Genomic DNA, 25,370 nt, shown 5'->3' with positions numbered 1-25,370 from the left:
GCGGCTTAGTGAATCCACGCCCCTTCCTGCGTGCTTTCAAGGGTGTCTTGTTTTGGTGTGCATGCTTTCATGGGTGTCTTCCCCTTCTGGCGGCGACTTTGTGAATTATATATATAGAGTAAGGATATTGTTAGGAAGGAAAATAACAGAGCTTCTGAACCCAGATATTTTTGAGGAAATGCTGCTTATCCTTAAGGTGTGTGTGATGATGCACTTCTTCTGGAAGATGGCGTCAGTACTTAAAGAGTGGTAGCCTTAACCTTCATTTGCTATGATCCTTAACAAGAAAAGTAAATCAAACATAAGAAAGGAAACCTGCTGAAGACATGCCAAAAGAATGTTTATCAAATGAAAACCTTGTCTAAATTAATTCTTATGAATCCATTGAAATAATCAATGCAAAAACTATTCTCTTTTTCTACCATGTATCATTTTAAAGTTGCATCTACACATATAAAAGACACATTTTGTTTGTTGCTGTGAGTGACAGAAAAACAGAGATTGCTTTCATGTATATATCAGAATATATTTCAGAATCATCACTTTTTCTACATAATAATCAGGAAATGTAAAATTTGGATTGTGCAAATCTGTGCATTATCTCCTAGCTGAAAAACATATAAACTAATTTGCCAGAGAAAGCAGGAATATCTGAGACATAAAAGAGGTTGCAAGAGGGTTTTGAGACTAGCTTGCTGACTGTTGTACAAAAATAGGAGAAATTAAAGAATAAGTCTATGCAGACAGCATGCCCTTTACTTGACAGGATTTTTTTTATTCTAATATTATTCAAACCCCAATCTTTCACATATACTGTAGAAGAATAAATTGCCTTAGGTGGTAGCATGTTTTCTTAGTAGTTAACTTTGTTTACTATTATTTTTCAGCCCGGGAAAATAGACATGAGCCATTATTAAATACCTCACATAAAATGGAGGAGGTTTAGTGGTTTAAGCAAAAATTAGAAATGTATTAGCTAGAAAGAAATTAACTAGATTGCCACTTCAAGCATCAATGTATCTTCTATATCCCTTTGTATTAAAAATAATTTCAAGTTGTGCTTGCGTCATGTGAGTCTAGTGAGGATTCTCTCCAAGGAACTAATTTTTTTGCCTCCGAATCCTAGTATAAGATTAGACCTTAACACCTCAATTTATGTAAGATTACACTGGGAATCATTTTCCAAAGACAAGTGGATACCCAGCGGTTAGGTTTATTGGTGGCTCTTGATTACAGTTAACCCTAAATCAATTGTTTTACAGTTGCAAATTTTAGGCACTAAGGAGTGCATTTGACCAGTGTGTTCTTCTTTTTATTCAGTAGAGCCCTTGTACCCTCTTCTTTGTGATACCTTGTACTAACTGTAGGAAATAGGAGGAAATATCAGACACATTTTTGTAGAAATAATTGTTCCATCTCTGACTAGTGCCCTCCAAGTAAACATGACCATCTTCATGTGAACAAAGGTGAAGTGAATCAGTTCTTTTATTTGCTGGTTTACTCCTTGTTCTGAATTTCAACACACTAACACTCTAAGGGGGTCCGTTATTTGTACACACCCTTCACTGGCTGTGTAATGTACACAATTATGCAGTCAGACAAGCAAAATCCCTGCCTGCGTTGACAGAGTTACGGTGCAGCTGGGGGAGTTTTGTGGTCTCAAAACCCTTCAGAATATAAAAATGAAAAAACTTAAATATACCATTGACATAAATATTCAGACCATTTGCTTACTATTTAGCTGTCGAAGCTTTGGCAACGATTATACCTAGTTGTCTTCTTGGATACAAAGCGATAAGCTTCTACTCTGCAGATCCTCTCAAATATGGACAGGTTGGATAGAGACCACTGATGGACAACTATTTTCGTGTCTCTCTAGAGATGTTCAGTTGGGTTCAAGATTGGGCTGTGGTGGGCAACTCAAGGGTATTCCCAGAGTTGTCCCAAAGCCGCTCTAGCATTGTCTTTGCTTTGTGCATACTCTCATTGTCCTGCTGGAAAGTAAACCTTCTGTCAAGTTTGTAGTCCAGGGCAATTTAGTTAAAATTAAGGATAACTCTGTACATTGGTCTGTTTAACTGTCCCTCAACCCTTTCAAGTCTCCCAGTGCTTGTCACTGAAAAAGAGCCATACAGCATGATATTGCCACCTTGCTTCACTGCTCCAATTATATTACACAGGTGATGAACGGTTACCTCCAGGCATGGCGATAACCTTGAGTTCAACAGACCAGAGAATCAGGTCAAAGCAAACTCCCATTTGTCTTTTACTGAGATGAGGGGTCTGTCTGGTCACTCTGTCATAAAGCCCAGATCAGTGGAGTGTTGCAGTGACAGTTGTTCTTCTGAAAGTTTCTCCCATCTCCACACAGGGTCAAAAGAGTTCATCCAGAGTGAACTTTGAGTTCATCTGCCATCTTAACAAGAACTTTCTTCCATGATTGCCTTCCTTTGACCTCATGGCTTGGTTTTTGATCTGATATATTTTGTCAGCTGTGAGATGTTAAAGAGATAGGCATGTGCCTTTCCTAATCATGTCCAAAACTTTGAATTGACTGCAGGTGACCTCCAATCAAGGTATGGAAACTTCTCAATAATGATCAATATTGATAACTTCTTAATAATGATCAATGGGATGCATCTGAGCCATACTTCAAGTGTTCACAGCGAAGGGGCTAAATAATATGTCAATGTGGTATTTCAGTTTTTATTTCTAGTAAATTTGAAAAAAATTTTGAAATCTTATTTTTGCTTTGTTGTTCTGGAGTATTGAGTGTTGCTTGATGATTTTTGCACACAGGGCTGCAACACAGCAAAATGTGAAAAAAGTAAAGGAGTCTGAAAACTTTCTGAATCAACTATATATGTTCTACTCCTATGTTACTCTGAGATCTTTCTTTGTTTTCTACTTCTTTGTGTGTTTGAGGTAAAAAATACAACTATGATGTTTAGTGTCTTTTAATAATATTCCAGATATGAAGAAATGCCAGAAATATATCTTATACGTAAATGTGTACACGTCAAAGTGTGTGTGTCTGTCTGGCCAGGAAGTGAAAGGTGGAATTGGGGTAAGGGCTCCACCTCTGAGGAAACAGAAAACTAAATGTCTACGTGTGTAAGTGTGCGTGTCTGTCTGTCTGACCCGGAAGTGCGAGGCTACTACAGCATGAAGCTCAGAGAGGCGGCAAAGCGGCCCCAAGATAACAAGTCGGAAGACGAAAGCGACTCTGTTGCCAAAGTAAAACCGCCGAGAAAAGAGAAAAACTCTTACGCCAGCGAGACGAGCACATTGGCAAAATGAAACCTAGGAGAGAGATGCCCAGAGTAGTTCATTTCAATTACCTGACATCTCTACATTTCAGTTTTTTTTCTGACAATTTCAATAGTTTCTAGGACCCTGGGCTTTTTGCAGCACGGGCTTACACAGCTAGTATATGTATAATTAAATGAAAGGAAAATTAAAGGAATCAGAAAGGAAAAGAAAGGACAACTCAAACTTTTAAATAAAACCATAAAATATGGTGGTACTGCATTTGGCTTACCGTTACATGTATTTGCTGTGTCCGTTTGGTGCAGTAGCTTGCACACTTTCCAAGTACTGAACACAAACAAATTTCTTCTCATGTTTCTGTGACTTCCTTTCTCTCATTATCTCAGGTGTCTTCTTCCCACCAGTGAGCCTTTACACCAATAATTCCTTCCTCAACTGTAAATCTGACTTGTCGCTACATTAAAGCTCCATCCAGTACCTCTCAATGCCAAGTCCCTGAACCACTAAGTAAGCAGTAATCATTTCAGGCCTAGGAACACCAGGCAAGAGCACCCTCTAGGGGCTCCAAGTGTCCATAATCTTGCCTTCATCTTTTAAAGGCAATGAAATTGTTATTCACCCAGCCTAAGGCTAGTGCTTAAAGGGCTATTAAGGCTGTTCTAATAGACACAAAGAAACATGATCACAGTTCCCAGAACTTGAAACCATGTGCTGTCCCCTCTCATGATATTCTTCTTTGTCCCTAGCAGGTGAATTGCTTTTGTGGCACCCGGTGTTCCTACAGAGCTTATCACCACAGTAATGCCTGCTTTTTAGTAGTGGCATGTAGAGATATATCAATATTACCAAAGCTGGTGCTCATCTCATTATTTCCAGTGCAAGAGCTTCATACACTGTCCTTTGGCAGCTTTGTGCTATTTGTGAAAGTGGCATCCTTTTACCAGCTGGGCTGCCCCACACAATTTATACTGTACAATATTTTGAAAAGAGAAAGCATGGGGAATGTACATTAATTTTTATAATCTTTAGAACACTATCTCAAAGGACAGGATCAGCTGAATACCAGTTCTGCCCCAATTAACTACACCAGCATGGCTGATTTCAGGTTGTGAAATTGGTTTGTCACTGTGATAGAATCTCAAGTCATTCTTAATGACACCATGTAAGGTTTCATTTAACTTAGCCAAAAGAGCACATCCTCAACCAGTCACATGTGACAAATATAATCACTTTCCTTTGTATTACAGATTAGACTTGCAATATATTGCACCAAAGGAGACTATGAAGCACATTGTACACGCTTAAGATATGTTTTTCAAAGCTTAGCTGATTTCTTTTATTAATTAACATTTATACGATTTTGTTACTTGTGCATAGTACTGTAAAGAAATCAAAGAAATCTCCCTATGACTGATCAAGGAAATAGAGGGCCGCTATTACAAAATGACTGAGATAGTCTGAAAACTGGACCTGTCATTATTTTTCAAAAGACTAAGCTGAGGTATGTGAATGTTGCATAAGAGAAACATTTTTAACAGCTCGTTTAAAAAGCATGCCAGCTGGCCACTTTCAACTAAAAATATTTGGAGCAGACTTTCAGAAATGCTTTCATATCTTGTCAAAATCATCATAATAAAAATATGTCTTGAGCATGTACTTGGCAATTATAATTAGATGTGAATAATACTATCACTTGATTTCCAAGGACTCTTCAAAAATAAAAAAGATTTACTGAGATTTTAAAGTGATACTGAAGGAATTTTAAAGAACACCCACCTTCAGGCAAATTTAAGGCTTGGAGAGTGTTGGAATAATCTCGACTAAGAGACACATTTTAAATGTGCTTCATTAGTAATGAGAACAGTCAGACTTTTCTAAAAATATCGCCAACAATATTGTCAGGATAAGCACATGCCCTCCATCCGCAAATCCTGATAGGAGCAGTCATCCTCAGTATTTCTGGAGTTTATATATTAAAAAAGGACAATAGCAATGGATGCCGATTCTGCACTAATGGAGTGTATTGATAAAGGGGATGAAACAGAGTATAAGAGTCAGGTGGAGATTATTTCTTTGTGCAAAGAGAATTGTCTGCACTTAAACATCAGCGAAACCAGGAACTGGTTATTGACTTTCATCGCACCAAAGAGCCTCTATCTCCAATCACTATTCAAGGAATGGATGTAGAGGTGGTCCATTCCTATAAGTACTTGGGGGTCAATGACAAGTTGGACTGGTCTCGGAACACAGAAGAATTATATAAGTAAGGGCAGGGCAGAATCTCCTTCTTTAGGAGTTGGTGTTCCTTTAATGTGGGAAGTGACATGCTTCACATCTTCTATAACTGTTTAATGGCCAGTAGGATTTCCTATGCTGTGGTATGCTGGGCTGGTAACATCACTTCAACAATGGCCCACCAAATTAGCAAGCTAATTAAAGGTTCAGGCTCATTTATGGGACACACTCTGGACCTGCTAGAGATAGTAGCAAAGGATAGAATGAAAACAAAACTGAGTGCCATCATGAACAATGCTGCATATCCTCTCAATGACACACTAACACTGAGAACTTTCAGCCAACAAATTATTTAGCAGAAATGCATCAAGAAATGTTACTGGGGCACCTTTATACCAACACCAATACACCAAGTCAAAAGGTTTCTTTTTTTTTCTTTTAAAAATTTTCTTTCTTTTTATTTTGGTGTGTGTTCAGACCATTGTCTATGTGTGTGTACAATAATAATAATAATAATTATTATTATTATACATTTTATTTATATAATACATATACATTTTCAACAATTCATTATAATAACTATTCAAGGTGGCTCTAAAATCTGTACTAACCCCTACTCTGTCTTCTGTTTCCTTTTCCGGTGTCCTTTTGCCGCCACCATCTACTCAAAGCACCATGATGTTCCAACAATGATGGATGGATTAAAAGCCAGAAGTCTGTATGACCATCAGCATCAAGTGACTCCGTGAGAACCCTAACTACAAAGAGGACTATTTCATTTATGTTAGGTAGAATGCCCAGAGGGGACTGGACTGGCCTGGAACCCCTACAGCCTTCTGGAGTTTTTTTTTTGTTTTTTCTATCCACCCTGGCCATCAGACCTTACTCCTTTTCTATGTTAACTAATGTTGTATTATTTTAATTTCTTTTTTTGTCTTTTATTTTTCTTTTCTTCATTATGTAAAGCACTTTGAGCTACTTTTTGTATGAAAATGTGCTATATAAATAAATGTTGTATTGTATTGTATTGTATTTTCATTGTATATATATTTGTTTATCTATTTATATATTTATTTATTTAAAGAGTGTCTATATAAACACAAATCCCACCTTGGGACAAATAAAGTTCGTTCGTTCGTTTCTATCTATCTATCTATCTATCTATCTATCTATCTATCTATCTATCTATCTATCTATCTATCTATCTATCTATCTATCTATCTATCTATCTATCTATCTATCTATCTATATACAGTGCAGTATCTCTATGTCAGAGCAATGAAATAAAACATGGTACATGACAAAGATGTCATCAATCACATGCTTCACTAGGTCACATGTTTTAGAAGTGTCCTCAGTTTGGACTTTCCGAATAGAATCCTTGCTTAATCCAGCAGTTTTGAGATCCCCAAAATTTCTGAATTTTAAAAGCTCTGTTTGGGATAACACCTGATGGGACATTACTTACATTACACCAGTTGTACACCATCCTATCTTGCTAAAATGGAAAAATCCCAACCCACTTACCACCATACAATGGAAAAAGGCTGATCTATTTTGTTTTAAATTTTAAAAAGTACCTTTACAAAATGAAGAATAGGTTTTAACTTGGTTTTTCATTATCTTTGAGTGCTTACATCAAATTAAAATTTTTTTTATTTGCTCTGCAGCTGGGTAAGAGAGGGTTATTTAATTAAGAGGTAGTGCTATATTTCATATTTGTGTTGCCCATTTTCTTCTTATGAACAAGTTTTAACCCTAATTACATTTGAGCTTCTTACTTAATGCCAGCAGCAAATTACATTACACTTTAAAGAGGATGCTGAAGCAAATCTACATGTATATGTTTTATATTTACGACAAATTAAGTGCACCATCATAAGATGCTATACAGAGTCAAGGTGACATGACCCTATCAGATTCACAAACTAATCAATCAAATATTTAAATGGATTCAAAAATGTTTTTTATTTCAAGGAGATAAAATATGATAAAAAAAAAAAATTCACATTTTTCCCTAAATATTAAAAAAAAACTTCCAACAGGACATGAGACTTCTGCTTGTTTAGACTGCAATTTTAATTTCAGATTTTTATTTGCTGTTCTATCAAAGATTTATGTATTGACCTATCATTTAAACAGCCTTGCACATCGTGTTCCTTCTTTTTTATTATGTAGCTTTGGTTTTATCACTTACAAAGCATTTGCTGAGTTGTATCATTTTATCTTTGGACAGATGCTTCCTCTGTTTTCTTGCTTGTCTTTCATTGCTTTAGCTGAGGTATTGACTTTGGATGTTCTTCATGTTTTTGTATGGTCTTATAGTACAGAATATTGTTTTATTTTCCTTCCAAAACAAAGGCATGGTATTCTATGTGTTTTTGAGCCACGTTTGCAGTGAGCTCATCTTTATATTGGTTTCTAAGCTATTATTAACAACTATGTCAAGTAGAAGCCATAACATTTCTTTCTCTGTTCTGGACAATGCAGATTATTCTCTATAGTCAACATTGAAGAAAGTAGTACATTTACAATTATTCACTTAGCAAGCACTTTTATCCAAAACGATGTACAAAAGAGGTGAACATAATCAAGTAGACATCAATCTGGAGAGTGTTTTGAAAGAAGTACACAGTTTCAAAATTGACCATCACGAGTAAAGAGCTCTAAACCAAACAGAGCAACACAAAACTAATTACTCTTATCTTAGTAGCTATTAAGAACCTAGTATGAACACCATTATCAATTAGAAAGATAGTAACAGAAAAAGATTCTTTAAATGCTTCTTGAATGTACTAAAGGTGCAGTCTGGATGGAGGTTGGTAGCTCATTCCACTAGTTGGAGCTACAGATGAAAATAGTCTTGATTGAGATCCATACACCATCTATTGGAAGACATGACTGAATGAGAAGGAATATTGGACCCTGTGAGTGCCTCCATATACATTAGTGGTGACCCACTGACAACTCCGTAGGGCATGCTTCAAGGATTTGAACTTAATGTGTGTTGCTACGGTGAGTATATTGCTACCAGTTGAGTGCAGTGTGGATGGAACAATGGGAAGAAGGAGTATTGTGTGATTGAAGAATGAAGACAAAGGTTTTTAAGACAGAGGTAAGATCAGAAATGGTGTATGGAGCTGAGATATGAACTTGTGATGTGGAGAGACAATGAAAATATGGGCAAAATAAGGATGGGAATGGAAATTTAGGGAAAAAGAAAGTGAAATGAGGTCAAAACAGATATGGATGGATAAAGTAAAAGAAGATTTGAAGGAAAGGGGTTTGACTGAGGAGATTTTGCAGGACCAAGATGTATGGAATAGTTGATCAAGAACAATGACCGCATATGGAACTGTGAGCCAGTGAAGTGACCTGAAAAGAGGAATGACATGCACCCATCTTGGCTGGCTAAATATAAGACATGCTGCGGCATTTTGAATCATCTGCTGTGGCTTGGTTACATGCAAGTACTCCTATCAGTAAGGAGATGTGACAGGAACAATGCTTGAACAAGATGTTGTGGTAGTTTGTAATGTAGTTTTCAAAATGAATATCTTCAGGTGACCCTAAAATACACAGCATGAACATTATTTATTGTCTTTCTATGGTTGTCTCCATTCTAAGGAACTTTACAAGTCTATATCTTTACCAGAAATATTTAAATCAGGGTTCTCCAACTCCGGTCCTGGAGGGTACCAGTTGCTGCAGGTTTTCATTCTAACCTTTTTTTAATTAGTGCAGTGTTTTTGCTGCTAATTAACTTCTTTTGTATTAATTTTAATTGACTTATTTTTTAAGATTTGTTCCTCTGAATTGCTTCATTTCTTTCCTTAAATGGCACCCAAACAGAAATAAAATGTGAAGTGAGTTAGCCAACAGAAGACCAACTGAGTCAGGGCCTCAAACTCCACCAAATTTCACTCCAAGCAGTTGCTTAATTAGGCACCGATTCTTGTTGTCAATTAAACCCGTTCTTTAATTTCATGGCTTTTTGCTGATTTCATTGTGCAACAACATACATTTCCGAAATGTATTTTCTCTTCTCTAAGAGCAGTGTTAAAATGTTTTGGTGACCTGAGCAGATCAGCATTCCTGAGACCTTCACCTTTCTTTATTTGCATATATTGTATAATCAACAGAGTTTGCTGGTCATGTTTTGGTTCATTTTATATATCATTATTGTTTGGCTGCTAATTAAGGAAAAAGAAACAATTAAGGGGTCTGAGTCTTCAAGAGCAAGTCAAATAAAATGAATTCACAAGAAGTTAATTAGCAGCAAAAACAGGTCACTAATTAGGAAAAGGGTTAGAATGAAAACCCCTGTAGGAGCAGAGTTGGGGACCCCTGATTTAAATATACACAATATATATTTACACATACAGTATATGTGTATACACATAGAAAAAAGGAAATGTATCACATCGCTGGATTGAAATTACAACATTCATTGCTGACATTAAAGTAACCAAATGAGATTTATAGAGACACAAAATAGTATAACAATAAAAACATCAGGAAATCAAATGTGAACTTTAACACAAGTCATCTTGCAATCCTTCAATATTATGTGTGACTGTCTCTTAAAGCCATCACTGCTTAACACCGCTGGGACATAGAGGCAATGAAGCTTTGAATCTGTAGTTGTGAGTTGTTATCCCATTCCAAATGAAAAAGGTGACAAGCAGAGGATCATGTCTTCAGATTTTGTGAACCAGGGCATCATAAGGTGCTCCGTAGAATTAAGGTCAGGGGAGAAGGCCAGCCAAGCCAGCACCTGCACTGCAGCATTCATTCTTCAGAACAACTGTGAGCACAGCTGCTATGTGCCAGGTATTGTCCTGCTGTAGGATGAAGTCATGGGTAAGAAGGCCTTTGCGCAGGTTGCTTTGCTCTAAAGCCAGTATCATAGAACCTGTCACTCAAGGTCCAGACATTGTTCCGGCTTTGTGTATGCAGGTAATTTAAGCAGCAGTTTGCATGGCAAGTCTGAAATCATTTCTCAGATGGACCAGTTTGACTTATCAGTTCTATGCTGAAATGGTTATTTGAGGACAATAAAATCTTGGATGGTCTTCTATCCCACCAGCCTGTCGAAATCTCGCCTGCAGTGAGATATAGTGTAGCAGTTTAATCCATAGTGTCTGGCAAAGTTGGCACATGAAATGCCTGTCTGCAGTGTGCCAATGGCCCTCTCCCTTGCTGCAGGAGATGATCAAGGCCTTTTCTATCAGACATAATTCTACCTGGACCAATGAGCTTTCGTGTGTTTGGCAAGTTTCAATACCTCACTGCACAAGCTGTAACGAATTAACAGCAGATGCTCTTTTGGAATGATGTCTGGTGTCTGGGGAAGCCAATGCATTAAGATGAATCCACTCTTATGTTTCTCAATCCATTCCAGGACTTTCATAGCCTCATTGTGCGGGGCATTATTCTACAGAAAATCTCATTTTCAGTTAAGTATACCATTTCCAGGAAAAGGTGCAGCTAATCAGTGGATTTAGGAAGATTTTACTTAATCCTGTTTTATTCCAGGTATCTTTTTTTCATTTTACACACATGATGTTTAGCATTTGTTGTTTCTTATTTCTGTGTGTGACTTTGAGTTTTTGAGTACTTATGCCATTTATGCTTCACATTTGCAACCATAGGTTAAGGCTGGTAACACACATTGGTCAAATATTTTCCATTTGAAGAATATAGGAAAGTTGATTTTGAAGAGAAATATGACTAAATGTTTTCCGTCATGATTTTATTCTGTTATCAAGTTCTTCTTTGTTATCCAGGGTTGCTCATATTTTGACTTTAGGTTTCATTTTGTATTTTGATTAGTTCTGATTAAGCACTGCTATTAAACATTCTAAGCAAGTTGATTTTTGTCAAATTGTTTGCTAACATCTTTTAGTTCTATTATCATTTATTGTCATTTTTCTGTATTGTATGAAATAATAGCTGTGCCATCTTGAAAATACAGATGTGATCAATATTACCATTGATTTTATACCTTTGTTTTCCTGCTTCAGTTTCATGAAATATTAATCCACTCCAGATGTGAATAGGTCAGGGAATTTAGTATTGCTTTGTCTAACACCTTTTTGAATTTTATATGTACTGAATTGCCATTCAGATATATTGATGCCATTGCATTTGTATCAATATCTTGAAGTATTTTATGCAAGGTAAATCAATATTTCGCTTTTGAGGAGCTCCTACAATTGCAGCTCTTGTAACTGAGTGAAACGCTTTTTCATAGTCAGTAAAAGCTAGACATAGGGTGAAGTGGTATTCATTGTATCTTTCAATTATTTGTTGCAATACCAGCACATGATCTGATGTGACTTTTTGCTTTCTGAATGTATGTTTTTTTTGGTTTAGCTGATTTTCACACAGTTTCAATTCTTTTAAAAATTTTTACTATTATCACAACACTTGCATGTTCCCAGTCTTTTGGTAACATATGTGATTTTAGGTATGAAGTTAATAGTTTGGTAGTGTCTTTGTGTGAGTCCCTAAGGAAATCATCTTTAAGTTTGTCATCCACTGGTGTCTTTATCACTTTTCAGGTGTTTGATCGCATCTTCAGCTTCTGCTTCTAATACAAGCAGTGCTTTCTGTAATGGTTATGTCAGTTATGTCAAGCATTGATCTTTATCTTTCTAAAGAGTGAAGAAGTCTTCAATCCATTTCATCAACTGTTGTTGGTTTCTTTTGTTTTCTAAGTTATGTGAGGCCATGCATTTTTAGAATTTACTTTGTTTTGTAAGTTTCCTAAAACTAAAATTATTTTTAAAATTTTTCTTGACTAATTTTGTATTGTAACAGTAGATGTCTGCTCTGTTTTGCATCAGACTCACATCACCAGCCCTCTCAGTATATACATTTGCACTGTGCTATATAGTGATGTCTGAATTACAACATTTATCAGAAGCAGTTTCTTATCAGTGTGAGCTAAAGGAGACTCCCAGTCTTGGTTCCGCAAATACTGCTTCTGAACACTCCAAGCAGAGCATTTCTTGGTGATATTAGCTGTGCTCTCTCTCACTCAGCTCCCAGCTTACTGCATGACTCCATTGCCTCCACACTCTACCCTATCACAATGTAAAATCTGCTGAATACGGCAAATGTTTTGCTGTAGACTAACATAGATAGCCATGAAACCATATTGGCTGGATTAGAACCATTCTCAGAAGCAGTTTCTCTGAGATCTTGGAGAAGCAGTTGTCTCTCTCTCTTACTCAGCCCCCACCTTACTGCATGGCTCAGCAGTCTCCACATTCCACCTTTCCACAGTGTGAATCCTGCCGACTACACCAAATGTATTGCCATGGATTCAGATTATCTCAGTTCACAGATGTTCAGTATGGTAACAGTGAGCAGCCTGATGCAAACACGTTATGACTGGATTACAATGGAAGCAGAAGCTTTTTCTTTTCAGCCTGAGCTAAAGGAGCCTTCCAGGTTTTGGCCAAGCACATACTGCTTCTGAACACTGTCAACAGCGCACTTCCTGGTGATGTCAGCTGAATTCTCACTCACCTTACTGCACAGCTCCACTGCCTCCACAGCTGATTTGTTTTCATTTTGTTTTGCATATTTCAGCATATTCACTTTAATACTTTGTGTATTATTGGACAATTCCGTTTTCCATAATTTTTCATTGATCATGGACTGAAAAAGTGGTTGCCTTCCAGATTTTGCAATGTTAATAAATGGTAGTGCATGCTGAGTCTGAATTTATCTTGATTTTCATTATTTGGTCAATATTTATTTTATTTTTGGTTTAACAATTTTTGATCTTTGTGAAAGTTAAATGTGATTGCATCCCTTACTAGCCTATGATCACTTTTGTCATTTACTGAGAAAAGTACAATCCTTAAATATATTGTCATACATGCAAGCCTGGGAAATGTTGTATGGGTCTTGGCAAAAGGAAACAATGAGGGAATATTAAAGGTGATGCACAGCCACTGACTCAGTTTAAATTTGTACCTTTAGAATAGAAGAGAATCACTTGGAAGACACCTGAGGTCACTTCCACTTCAATGGTACAAACCCTTGTGTTTTGCTGATAGTACGAAAAGCCATTATCCTTGATGATGACATTCATTTATGAACCTGCATCTAAGGAGACCTCTACCATAGAGAAGCATTCTACCTTAACTCTTATCGAAAGTATAGTATTAGCAACAGATGCCAGCATCTTTTAAGTCTCTATTTAATTAATTTTATCAACTTGGATATTAAAAAGTCGCTTCCTGGGTCCTCCCTGCGTAGAGTTTGCATGTTCTCCCTGTGTCTGCGTGGGTTTCCTCCGGGCGCTCCGGTTTCCTCCTACAGTCCAAAGACATGCAGGTTACGTGGATTGGTGATTCTAAATTGGCCCTAGTGTGTGCTTGGTGTGTGGGTGTGTTTGTGTGTGTCTTGCTGTGGGTTGGCACCCTGCCCGGGATTGGTTCCTGCCTTGTGCCCTGTGTTGGCTGGGATTGGCACCAGCAGACCCCCATGACCCTGTGTTCGGATTCAGCAGGTTGGAAAATGGATGGATGGATGGATGGATATTAAAAAGGGTGTGTCCTGGAGCCCCAGTGTTTTTGTCTTTTCATTCACAATATATAGTCTTTTGTTATAATGAAATCAATGTCTTGTATTTTGTAACATTGTTAAGTTTTTATATGTATAACTTTAATTAATTTATGTTTTGTTTTGTGTCAGGAATTCTATTTTGTGTTTTTTCAACTTGTTTTAAGTTGATATAGCCAACAGTATCGTTTCTGACATGTGATAAAACAACAATAAAAAACATTTTAATACTACCACTATTACTACTACTACTACTAGTACTACTAATAATAATAAAACAGCTAGCTACATAGATAGAAATAATAATATAAAATACAACTACTACTGCTAATAATAATAATATATAAAATACTACTACTAATAATAATAAAAGAAGACTGTTACTACTAGTGCTGAATGTGCTTAATAAACTTACTTAATGCAGTAAATGTAGGGTCAAAATGAAGCTGGATATTTACATATTTAAAAAAATTAACATGTGAATGTATCAAATACATGAATTTATCTAAACTTCATTTTGTCCTTCCAGTGACAACAGATAACAATAAGGAATTAGCTAATTTAGTTAGCTCCCAGTATAATTATTGAACAATTGAAGTTAATCTGAGCAAATTGATCTTTGTGTATATCAGAGTTGCTCATGCGTTTTTCCTATTTTTCAGCCAATAACTAAACTAGTAAGCAAGGGAGGCGGTGTGTTACTGAAATTTACAAATGTGTCCTTAATGCAACAACACTCAGAGTACTTATTAGGTCAACTAACATTAGCGGCCTTTAACAGCGTGTAGGTTCTGAGGTCTGCATGGAGGAAATAAATTATCCTCAACCATGTGTCAGCTAGGTAGTGTAATATCAGATAATGTCTGATAAACACTCAACATATCAGAACTATTATACATAGTGCTATTGTTACACTACTGTTACCTCATTATGCTATTGTTACACTACTGTTACCCAAGTAAACCACTAGCTTTAGTGTAGGGGCAATTGATGTAATGTCAACTAGCTCACTGGAAGGTAGACAAAATTAGGTTTTTAAACACACCTGTAACAAGTGCAGGACAAGTTGCTTCTTCAAGCTTTCATTTTTTTTTCTTTTCCGTGCTCCTGACTGGTGTTGACTGAAGGCAAATATGTGCTCATTAATGAAAAAAAATCTCACAACAGATGACTGTCAACAATGTTAATTTTGTGATTCATGAAACAGCAATAAACCCAATAGACTCAAGCTGTGGACCTCCAGAGCATTATGGAGATTGTTGCTTTACATTATACTTCAGTGATGTTACACATTGCGATATGGTTAAGATTAGGGTTGTATGAGGACATATCTGACTCAAGCCAAATAAACAAAGTAAAGCCAAGTAACAAAAATGTTCAATCCAATTGTCCAAAAGAACTCTTGAAATGCAGAGGTCTATGAACCCCAACACAAACCCCTCACATTGGTTCTCTGATCAAAGGCCCCATGGACAGTATGTGATCTGCACATAGGAAGGGGCAGCTCTGGTTGCAGTGCACACTCACTCATACATACTCACTTTGGGCAAATTTAGAGCCACGTTTTACTGTAACCTAATACACACATTGTGGCAAAAGCGCTATATAGGCGTCAACCCGACACAGACTGACAAAGGAGGCACAGGTATAAATAAACAAAAAGATTTATTTTTCTTCAGCCGTGGGGCACGTCTTCCCCGTGTCCCACAGGCCCTAAACAGTCCCAAAACCACTAAATGAAAAACACCCAAAAACACACTCTTCTTCCTCCACTACTCTTCCCAGGCAGCTTCGTCCTCCTCCTCCCGACTCTGGCGCCTTGAGTAGTGGCTGCAGGCTGTTCTTATAGCCCACCTGGAAGTGCTTCAGGTGTTGATTAACCTAATTCAGGCTGTGCTTCTGGCTCGTTAAGCAGTGTAGCTCCTCCCGATGGTGGCCACGGAGCCCAGCAGGGCTGAGCCCTGAGGTCCCTGGCCTGTGGCCCCAATGTAACCCAGGAAGGCTGCCACCATGTGTTCCAGAGGACGTAGTGTGCATCCCATGGCTGCTCCTCCAGTTCCAGTGTCAAAGGGGTGTCCTGGCCGAGCATGGGACCTGGCCATTCACCACAACTTTCTTGGAAGGAAAGTTAGAGTACCTAGCGACAGCCTATGCAGACATGAGTAGAACATACAAAGGCCACACTGACATGTTAGGATTCAAACCCAGGACTCCATCTGTGAGGAAGCAGTGCTAGCTATTGTATTATCATCTTGCCATTTCTGTTGAAAGTGTGAATATAGTATTTAATGGATTTTTTTTTCTTAATTGGCATTTATGGTAACGTTCCCAATATTGTAGTCAGTAATGTTATTTCAGAAGCATATGTCAATTGTCCAACAAATACATGCCAGAGAAAATATACATATGTACTGTACTTTATTGAGTTTAAGAAAGCAGCGTACTAGTGCCTATTCTGGTAGCTTCAGGCACAAGGCAGAAACCAGCTCTAGAATTGGGACCAGTCCTTTGGAACCAACACACACACATTTGCCAAGCTAATTTAGTCTCGCTAATCATTGTACTCTAAATGGGAAAAAACTAGCTGTAATTGGAGAACCACCTATGTAGGCATGTGAGGCACGTGAAAGCCAAGACAGAAAGTGATTGGGCCAAGATTTTGGAGTTGTAGGGCAAAAGAGCTAACAACTGTACCCCTGCAATATAAGATATATTAACACTAATGACAGTATGTCATACTATAATATACATTTACCAATATTCACACCATGGTAGCTTGATTAGGAATTTTACATTTACAAGAAACCAGCATTTTGTTGGCAACAGGCTGTACAACAGATTGTCAGTAATCAATGCAGAAAATATTGAATGTCCCTGCTCCTGTAAGTATTTGAATAAGGTGTTTTTTCAGATAGTATATAATCCAAATAAAAGATTCTTGTTTGAAGACATAAGGCATAAACTATTTCCCTTCTCAAGGTTTAGTCCTTAAACTTCAGTATTTCCCTTACTTATCTGCCATATGCACCTGTTTGGTATTTGTAGTGTATAAAGCCATTACATTTTGGATTCTGGGTTCTCAGTCCATCTTCTGTCCCTTGTCAAGATTTCCTCCCACTCTCTTTGCCTTGATCCAAGTGTACTATAATTGCATTTTAGATAATAATAGTAAAATGTAAGTAAGTTACCACTGTTGTATTCCCAGAGCCTCATTGTAATTCTTGTTTCCCCATCTTCTACTTTTTCCTTCAGAAGAAAGGGCTGCCCTTGTTTAATCCGTGTAGTTTATATTATACAGTATATAAAAAATTGAGCATCTGTTCTAATGTAAAAAGTCTGTGGGTTGTGAAAGAGACGTGATTCATAATAAAGCAAAACTTATATGTTATACAGTCACCACCTGCTATATGACATGAACATTCTTCTGCCCTTTTTTCAGTTTAAAATAAGTGCACACTGGAAAATAAAGGTTTTAAGCTTGTAGAGAAAATTAAAACCATGCCCCTGTGCCGTTCTTTAACTGGGGAAGGAATCAAGTTAAAATTTGCAATATTATAAATCCAATTTATCTTATTTTTATAGCATAGGCTGCAACATAGTGCAATCACTAGTGTCTGGAGACTGAATCCGTGCCCAGTTGCTTTCTATGTGTATCCGGTATGTTGTATGTTGTTGTACAAGAACCCATTTTCTCCCATATCCCAAAGATGTATATCTATGGTGAATCAGTAACGCTAAACAGACCTGGTGTAATTAGGTGTAGGTTTGTGCATTAATGGCCCTGAGATGAAATATATGTGGTTGGTTCATATCTGGTGCTCATTGTGGTCTTGTTTGGGTTTGGGAAACTAAAACTCTGTAATCGATGAAGAGAGTCTGAAAAATGAATGAAAGGATTTATTAGAACTTTAGAAAAATTTTAAAAAGAACAGGCATTTGGCCCAACAAAGCTCTCCAGTCCTGTCGACCTTATTTCTTCAAAAGTCCTACTCTCTACCACACTGCTTAGTAACTTATTCTGTGTGTCTGAGGTTCTCTGTGTGAAGAAAAACTTTGTAATATTTGAATGAAATTTACCATTAGTAAGATTCCACCTGTGTCCCATTGTTCTGTTTAAAGAACACTTTTTTAACACTAGAATTACTAGAGCCTACGAAAAAACTCGTAGATCCGGGATTGAACCGGGGACTCCTGATTACAAGTTAGCAAATCTTACTGCTACGGCACAGAAGCTGTTGTATCCTCCTTGAACCATTTGTGAAAGTGTTTATTTGATCTTTGGACTAGAGGCTTCACACATCATATAGTTTATGCCAACATTTTGTCATTTACTACTAAAATAAGACAAACGTTTCTGTTTTAACAATGTGTTTACACAAATTATTGTAGAAACGGAACACACATGAAATGCATGTGTTCCAAATAACGATCTATTATTTCCACTCTAAAACTGCAGACTTCACTCCCAGATAATCAATCAAGGCATGAGCTGGGAGAAGTTTGTGCACGTTCTGTGGCGGTGGGGGATGGAATATCAGGCTGCTTGCTGCTTGTCTTAATCGGCATATTTACAGGACAAAAGACGCTGAGGGAGAGGTACGAACGGATTTAAGGTGGGCCAGATCTACGAGTTTTTTCGTAGGCTCTGGTAATTCTAGTGTTAAAGTAGTAGTCAGGATCCAATATACTAATTCGTCACAATTTAAAAAAAACACTTCTGTGATGCCATCTCTTAGTCTTCCTGTGTTTAAACTGAAATTATCAAACACCTTTTATTTTTCCTCATAGCTCATACCTTTCATTCATGGTTGTTCTCCTCTGGAGTTTCTCTAGCACTACTATGTCTTTTTTGTAGCTTGGAGATCAAAACTGCACAAAGTATTTCAGGTGAGGTCTCACCAATGTGTTATATAACTTAGGCATAACCTCTCTTGTACTCCACACATCATTCTATATAACCTAACATTCTGTTAACCATCTTAATTTAGTTTCAGTCCTCTTATTATATATTCAGATTTAACATTTATTAACTTTAAATTTTGTCTGCCAAAAATCCGCCCTAGCCTGTATTCTGGCCTGGTCCCTTTATAATGATTTAGCTGATTCTAAATTATCTTCCATTCCATCTAGTTTTGTATCATCTGCAAACTTAACCATTTTGTTTTTTTTATATTATTATCAAGATGATTTATGTATATTAAAAGAGCAGCAGACCCAGCACTGCCCCCTGAAGAATACCATTTTTAACATCTCCTAATTTGGATAAAGTTCTGTACACCTTAACCCTTTGCTTCCAGTGTTAGATAGATAGATAGATAGATAGATAGATAGATAGATAGATAGATAGATAGATAGATAGATAGATAGATAGATAGATAGATAGATAGATAGATAGATAGATAGATAGATAGATAGATATTACTTTATTGTCTCAAGGGAGACTACATAAATATTATACACACAAGAATTGCTAAAAAAAAGGAAATTTCTGACTTGGATAAATATAAAAAAGAGCAGTCCCAGTGAGGCACTAAATAAAGCATTTTACTGTTGCTATAAAGGAGTGCTTCCTAACACACTTCAACTGAATAATTCATTGGCTACAAGTTCTCAAAGCTAGTGTGTCATACAGAACATTTTGTGTAGAATTGTTCATAATGACTGTTAGTTTTGTTCTCATTCTTTTGTCTACTGGCCCAGCACACTACAGCACAAAAAATCATGCTGGCCATTGTAGAATATGTAGAGAATGTTACTACCCGCATTAAAGGAATGCAGTCTCCTAAACAGAGTCTGCTCTGCCATTTATAAAATTCTGTATTACAAGAACAGTCCAGCTTGTAATTAATGTGGACCCATAATCCTTGTAGCAGTGTGGCAAACGTCAATAACCATTTCCTTGATTTTGCAGACATATTGCAGATACTCCATATATATACACCCCATTAGTTAATAATCATCTGAGAATTTCTGCAAGTGATCTGAGCTGGTGTTATATTTATAGTGTGGGTTGTATAGGGTGAATAGAAAAGGAGACAGAACTGTTTCTTGTGGTGCTCAAGTTCAAGCTCAAGCTCATGTTGCTCAAGTCCACATCAGAGATACCACAGTCCTTGAGTCTCAGAAACCGTGGTCTACCTGACTGATAAACCATTATCCAGGACACCATAGACTCATCAACCTGCATATACTGTATCTGAGCTTACCTCTTAACAGGGATGGATGGATGGAACTGAAGGCACAAGAGAAATCAAAAATCTTAGTCCTCACAGTGCTGCTAGCTTTGTCCAGATGGGAATAAGCTTTGTGAATCAGATATATAATTTCTTCTTCAACTCCAATTGTTGTCCAATAGGCAAACTACAGTGAGTCTGAGTGGTCTTTCACAAGAGGACTAACATAGCCCAGGACCAGCCCCTCAAAGATCTTCATGATGTGGGACATAAGAGCCACTGGTCTGTCTGTCATTAATTGTAAAAGTGCCTGCCTTCTTTGGAACTGTAACAATATAAAAAATATAAGACTCCAGGAAGTGCTGCTCTCTGTCTCTCTGTCTCTCTGTCTGTCTCTCTTTCTCTCTCTTCAAGAGAGAAAGAGAGAGCAGCACTTCCCGGAGCCTTAACAATAAAACTGAACAGGTAGCAGAGGATACCACAAGGTTGGATAGTACAGGCCTTAAGAGCTCGAGAACTGATTTCATCTACTCCTATGGCTTTTCCTGTGTGTAGCCTCCTCAATTGTCTCCTTACTTGGTCATTAGTCATGGACGATGATGGCCAGGGGTCGAATCATCACTGGTCATACTGTGGAAGGTAAAAAAAATTATACATTAGGCATAAATAGCATATTAGCATAAATAACCATAAAAGTAATTAATAGCTTCTGAAGCATTAGATTTAACATAAATTAGAATGTCAAGCAAATAGTTAAATAAAAAAACATTAGCCATATTGCATTATTTTTAAGCTTGGAGCAGAATTACCAATTTGGGAAAGGAAGGACAGAGTAGAAAGAATATGACGCAAAGAAACTACCGAGAACAGAAGAAGGGGAAAAAACATGGACACCTGTGTTCAAGGTTAGGAAGCAAGGAACATAACAAGAAAGAAAAAAATGGTTCTGGTAGGCACATAAGAAGCCAGCTGGAACAGTGAGTCAGTAGAAACAGCAAAAGGAAGATGATGTAATGTATGGAAAGTAAAATTAGTGTATTCATGTATTAGCATAAATAAATATAGACAAATATATAAGCATTAACCTTAGCGCAGAAATTAAATGTAAATCAAGCATGCCAAGCAAATGATTAAATAAAGGCACATGCCATATTTCTTTTTAAATTAAAACTTATATCTATCTATCTATCTATCTATCTATCTATCTATCTATCTATCTATCTATCTATCTATCTATCTATCTATCTATCTATCTATCTATCTATCTATCTATCTATCTATCTATCTATCTATCTATCTATCTATCTATCTTAGCTTTGACCACTAAATAGACTAGGAAGGGAAAATGATGAGAGGAAATCCAAAAATGGAAGAAAGGCCTTGGCCAGTGAAAGAAATAAGCAAGAACAGAAACTACAGATGAACAATAGACAGTAGAAATACTGGGGGGGCAGCTGCAGGGAAAGTCAGGAGATAATAATGGCTCCCATGAGAACTCGAGGTATCGGCTGGGCAGGTGCAAAGGGGAGTCAGAGAAAACAGCAAATGAGCTAATCTGAGCGAGGTCAGAGTGATAAGAAATGACTATATAAGTATGGAGTCCTGAACTGTTCGGGGCTCAGCTCAATTTGCCCGTATTGGGTTGAGTCCATGTTATTTTTATTGTTATTTTATTGCAATAAAATTATAGATTCTTTTTTCATATCCTGAGACTCCTAATATCCTTCATTTCAGGTAAAAAGCCTTCTGGTGACAATTTTTCGCCACGACAATACTAACTGAAATAATAGTAGTTTTTGATGCAGAAAGGATCATGTTGGGTGACTGACCATTGAAAAAAGATGATAGCAGTGTAAGGGAAAATCTATTTAAAAACTGTGGCTTTGTCCACATCCCCTAGTAGCACCTGAGCCTTGGAGTGCTTGAGTCCAGTAATTATTCCCAGTCCATTCTAAATATCTTTAATGTTGTTCTGAGCGTTTGTTTTCTATTTGACCTCTGTACGCTGTCTTCCCTTCACTCAGCTTTTTGTTTGGCCCTCACTGCACACCCTTTTGGTGTGTCACCAGGTTTGAATGTTCCATTCTTCTCATTCAGGAAACATTTTAGTAATCCAGGGCTTGTTGCTTGGAAAGCTCTGCACTCTAAAAGCCAATTTTGCAAGCTTCTACATGCTGCACATTAAACTCCCACTGATTTAATTTGGTTTGTATCCTTTTGTGTGGTACCTTATCAAAAGCTTTCTGAAAATCAGGGTAAATTGTATCATATCCACCTGTGTGATTGTAAGCATATTAGTAAAACAAGGCCTCTTTATCTAAACCCATGATTATTATTTATTAACACATGTGTTTTTGTCATATGATGTTTAATCGTTTCCCTAATAAACGCTTGCATCAATTTACCTGTGATGTACTGTATGTTAAGCTTACTGGCCTATAGTAAATAATAAAAAAATAATATTTGCTATCTTCCGGTACTTACAGATTTCCCCAGTATGCAGTGATTTTTAAGAATTATGCATCAAGAGTATATACATTGATTCACTAACCTCCTTAAGTTCTCTCGGGTAATATTGTAATATTGTCTTACAGTGCTACCTTTTTAACATCTCCTTGTACTAATAATTGCGTAAACATTTGCAGTAGCATCTACATTCAAAATAAATTAGGTGTATACTACATATAGTATTTAACAAATAAAATATATGCATGGTAATTTGAAATGCTAAAAGTGCAAATCATTGTCATTTGAATTATTTTAGATCTAAGAACTGCCAAGAGTTGCCACACATTTTGCTTTATTTAGAGCAGTTAAAATGAAAATAAATCTCCTAATTAAAACAAAGAGAAATAAGAGAACATGTGTTCTATTAAATATTGCAGTTAAATATACAAATCAGTTTCTATAATATTAAAGCAAAACAAAAAAGAAACTGTGAACTAGTACTATTTCAAATACCACTTTTTTCATTTTTCTCATTTCTTCTGTTTTTCACCTCTTCTCATGCTGTGATATACTGAGTAAGCTTGATTTATAGTGTGTCACCTGAATGAAATTTGAAAAGTGCTCGGCAGGCAGAGCGAGTTAGGCATGCTTTATTAAGAACAACAAGCCATCACTGTCCCTCCCTTGTGGTGCTAGTCCTTTACAAGGCCAAATTTGATCACATCTCTTTCGTCAGAGAAAGCTGGTCAAACTTGTTTATAAGAAGAGAAGTAAAACAAAGTTAAAGTAGTGAGTGTGACAGTTCCTTCTCCAATCCTTATTCCAGTCTGCAGTTTTAGTTAGGAATGCATGGCACTAAAGAATTTTCTAAAAGCAACAGATAGTAGAGAAAAGCTTAATTATCATGCAAAGGTTCAGTCACATTTGGGAGCGTGTGTTGTGTGTGTTGTAGGTATACTGTACCTCCTGACATTTTTCTTTAAGTAACTTTGATGAGATATTAGGAAAATCAAGGTGTTAGCTAACACAGAGGTCTGCAAAGTCAGTCCCGGAGGGCCATAGCGGCTGTGGGTTTTTGTTCCAACCAAGTTCCATCTATGCTTCCCATAGAACACAATCCTTGATAATAGCAGTGTAGCATTGCCGCAGGCAGGAACAGGTCACACAAGCAGGGATAGGGCTCACCAAAGGCCTAGGAGAAAGAGAGAAACATGTACTCGTAGGAATGGTATGTATCATTATTACAGCTCAGAAGAAATCTCAGTGCTACCCTGTCTATGATTTTGATGTCTTTGTAGGGATTGGGGAACGGGGCTTCCAGGAAGAAGACAAAGAAGAGAGATTTGGAAGAAAATGGGCAATGCTGCCCCAGGGTATTAGAAGATATGTAGTTCAGGAAGTGATAAAAAGTCTTAAAGCTCTCTGTTATGAAAGACTGAGGCAATAAAAGGTCAGCGGAATATCAGTTTAAAAGACCTTATGTCCATGAAAAGACAGCTCATGTTTCTAGAGTGGGAGAGAAAAGACTGCTTGCACCTTTATGAAACTGACAAGTGACAAGGCTGTTCTGAACAAGTGCACTTTTAAGAACAACTTAATGGTTAAGAGTGCAAGAACACCATTAGTTGTTACAGGAGACTCTCCCCTAGTATTCTGATTTTTAAAGCAGGGCTGCTTCAGACCCTACAGTACATGCCACAGGATCAACACTTTGGAAAGAGATTAGAGAAAGGCTCAACTGGCAAGAGTAAAAGAGGCCAGGTTGGAGAGCGAGAGAGAGAGGGAGATGGTACATAAAAGATAAGAACATAAGAATTTTGACAAGTGTGAGGTGCATGAGTGTGGCAGTGTTAGATAAAGGCTGACAAGTGGGCAAACCACTCTAACCAGTGGACAGAACTTAACATCCATATATTTAGGCTCCTACAGATCAAATGTTTTGTTGTTTATGTTTGAGTTTGTAGTTTTAATGCTCCATTTGTTGGTGCCTCCATTGTGTTATTGTTATTTACTTGTTGTGCTAGGAGAACAACTAGCAATGAGAGATCAGAAGAAAAGACATGGATGAGAGACAGGCAAAAATCATAACTGGGAAATCACAACGATTGTGTTAAAACTTTATAATGAGAGGCAAAATGCATAAAAATGGACAAGTAAAAATTTTTAAATGGGAGATCAAAAATAATCTTTTTTTTTTCCAAAATCACAAGAGGATTTTTATTATCCACAAACTAAGGAAAGGTCTTTGAAAACTACCTTATATCCAGCCACCTTGATGACACATGTGCCACAAAGTTCCAGGTCGTAACCGAGCCAGGAAAAACACAAATGGCACTACCTGTGAAAAACAATGAAAACTCACAAGAATTTAATAGCCAAAACAAAAGCATAATATAGAAAAAATTATCTCCAAGGTTTAAACAGGAAATGGGTGAAGGAAATTCAAAAAATATCCATTTAGGTGTTTAGAAAAAATTACATAAACAGGATTATAACATTATTACTCTTTACAATTTATTTAGCTTCCTTGGCCTTATTCTGAGTTAACAGGTTGCTAAATTGGAAGATTGTGGGTTCGCTTCCCGGTTCCTCCCTGTGTGGATAGCGATTTGAGTACGGAGAAAAGCGCTATATAAATGAAATGAATTATTATTATTATTA

Source organism: Erpetoichthys calabaricus, chromosome 12 (assembly GCF_900747795.2).
Source record: "Erpetoichthys calabaricus chromosome 12, fErpCal1.3, whole genome shotgun sequence".
Classification (NCBI taxonomy): domain Eukaryota; kingdom Metazoa; phylum Chordata; class Cladistia; order Polypteriformes; family Polypteridae; genus Erpetoichthys; species Erpetoichthys calabaricus.
Note: the sequence above shows the minus strand (reverse complement) of the source record.